Source organism: Schistocerca nitens, chromosome 7, assembly GCF_023898315.1.
Source record: "Schistocerca nitens isolate TAMUIC-IGC-003100 chromosome 7, iqSchNite1.1, whole genome shotgun sequence".
Taxonomy (NCBI): Eukaryota; Metazoa; Arthropoda; class Insecta; order Orthoptera; family Acrididae; genus Schistocerca; species Schistocerca nitens.
In genome coordinates, this window is record NC_064620.1 from 162,051,965 (window position 1) to 162,054,814 (window position 2,850).

Here is a 2,850-nt window from a genome sequence, read left to right on the forward strand (position 1 = left end):
AAGGAACTACAATATCGTGGTGATTGGCACTCACTGGACTTATTCGGTGAACACGTTAGTGTGTAGACCATATGAACAGTTATTCGGAGCTATTCGCTTTGCCATAGGATTATTTGAGCTGAGTGTGTTATATAGTTTTAGGTTTGAGTTAATCTGATTTTATTCAAAGAGTTTAGCGGTTACCACTGGCCAACTTTCATTGCCAAAACTGATTACGTCGCCAGTATTTGAGGCGAATTGTCTAGTTCCTTTCTGTCGGGTTTGAACACTGACCACTGTTGGTAGTATGTGAATATTATAGTGCTGCACTGCACACTGCACTCCGCCTTCAGGCCGAAAGTGGCCTATCGGGACCATCCGACCGCCGTGTCATCCTCAATTGAGGATGCGGATAGGAGGGGCGTGTGGTCAGCACACCGCTCTCCCGGTCGTTACGATGGTTTTCTGTGACCGGAGCCGCTACTATTCGGTCGAGTAGCTCCACAATTGGCACCACGAGGCTGAGTGCACCGTGAAAAATGGCAACAGCGCATGGCGGCCTGGATGGTCACCCATCCAAGTGCCAGCCACGCCCGACAGCGCTTAACTTCGGTGATCTCAAGGGGGAACCGGTGTATCCACTGCGGCAAGGCCGTTGCCATTTTTGTGCTGGTTATGTGTAATTTATTTTGTACTCATGATTAATAAAGCTCACTTTTACTACTTGCTATTTTAGTTTATACCATGTATGCATAATTTAAAACCAAGTTACGCACATTGGTACATTCACTCTTGGCTGAGATATGCCTTCTACCTAACTCCGTATTTGGCAATTTGTTTCTAATCTCGACATCTTAATGAGACAATCGCCGCCAGTTTATGAGAGTTCAAATAATGTTTCTATGATTTACGTAGAGGTTATATTGCATATGGTCTTTATAGTTTCTCAATAGGTGTTGTGATCTTGTGTGCTTAAAGTTGTTAAATGACCTGTTAACTAAACGATTATTGGTGTTTGATGTATTACTCTGGAACAATTTTTTGTTAACTGAAATATTTTTCGTCAGTTCTAGTAGTACCTGAGTTCATACTGTACTTCATTGAATTTGAGACAGAACTACCTGAGTGAAAATCTATTCAAAGTCACATTTTGAAATCTGAAATTAATATTTATCAAACTTGAAATTCTGAATGTTTCTCTTATATTGTCACAAATAATTACATATATTTCAGTGCGTCAACTTTCACGTGTCATAAAAAAGTTTGCACAAATTTTTAAATAATATCAGTTTATTATTTCTGGTGACGTGTTAAGTTTGTTGTGGCTGGGCACGTTACCATTCCTTGCTCCTCGCTTGGCAAGTTTTCAATCAAATGTAATAGAGGCATACAGAGAAAGGGATTCAAGAGTGAATGTTCAACCATTGTCTTGATTTCCCTCCGTTCATCAGTAGAACTTGTAGGTTTATAAGGCTCCGTTATGCTGAATTATTCGAGCTTTCTGGAAGTCGTTGATACTGCACTTCATAGAAAACACTCTGACAAACCTTTGCTAGATGGTCCCTTTCGCTGCACAGCTGTAAGAGTAGCTACTACATGTGTGAGAAACGTAATTCACCATTAACAGTTCTAATAAGTAGACTGTTATTAATTAAATCCACGTGGAAATATTCCAAATTCTTCCTAATAAACTAAATTGTGTAATACGTCACTGTAAAATATATTTTAACGTTTCTTTTGGGGCGGCTTCACCGCAGAGCCCTTAACTAAGAGCCAAACGTGCTCTAAGGGGAAAGATGGATAATATTTAATACGTACGTCCATTTCACTGATCTCTGTACTACCTGAATGTAGAAGCTGGTCCTGGAGAACGGTACCTACTATCATGTGTAGTACTAACAGTGAAACACGGAGCAGGTAACGTTACGGTACGAGGTTTTTTTGTTTTCGTGGTTAGGGTGTGGTCCCGATATTGCGCTTAAGAAAACCCTAAATGCCGAAGAACATGAGCACATTTCGGAGATAATGACTGTTCGTACTTGCACAATGTGCCCTGTCATAGAACAGCATCTGCAAAACACTGGTTCGTGGACAAGAACTTCGCTGGAATGGAGTGGCATCCCCCGTGGTACCTTTGGGATGAGTTAGAACGTCGACTTCGCTCCAGACCCCTTCATCAATGGGGCTGCTATTCTTCTACGGGACTTATACACGTCACTGAAAGTCCACAGCAGAGTTCAAGCTATCATAAAGGCGAAGGGATGACATAGCTCATACTGATGTCCAATAAGAGCTATTTGGATACTTTTGAGCAGATAGTGTTTTACCCAGAATGTATTACCTAGAGATGTAGATAATCTTCATGAAAACTCGGTAATTGTTGAGCAGTTTAGCGAAATACAGGATGTTTCACATGGCACGCAAATGCTGTCTCCGGCTTAGTCGGAAAACCATTACCCTCATAGACAGCGCCATGCCACCACCACCACCACATGGCACTGCGTCCCATTGCTCGGATAGTGTCGCAGGTGCCGTATCGGATTTAGTCGAGAACTAAACTGGACGAGATATCAGGGGACATGCAAAGAAATCTGAGGAAGTCGCTGTACCGTTTATCATTTCAAACTGGTGTGTCAGTACCGTGAAATGAGGCGAATAGAAACAAATTTCAGCTTGATAAAGACAAATATGACAATTTTAAAAATAAATGTGTAAACCAATATTACATGGATTTATAATTTTTGTACCTAACTTTAGACTTATTGTTAGATTTGGGATCTACCTCATACTTTTATTAAACATAAAAGAAAATAAACAAATACTTGTCGTTTCCATTGAGCCCCACAGAGCGGCGATCAGAAACAGCAGTGT

At 40.9% G+C, this 2,850-nt stretch overlaps 1 pseudogene; it reads right to left on the reverse strand.

Moving 5' to 3' along the window:
- Positions 1–519: 519 nt before the first annotated feature.
- LOC126196070 (5S ribosomal RNA) lies at positions 520–639 on the reverse strand (annotated as a pseudogene).
- Positions 640–2,850: the final 2,211 nt, after the last annotated feature.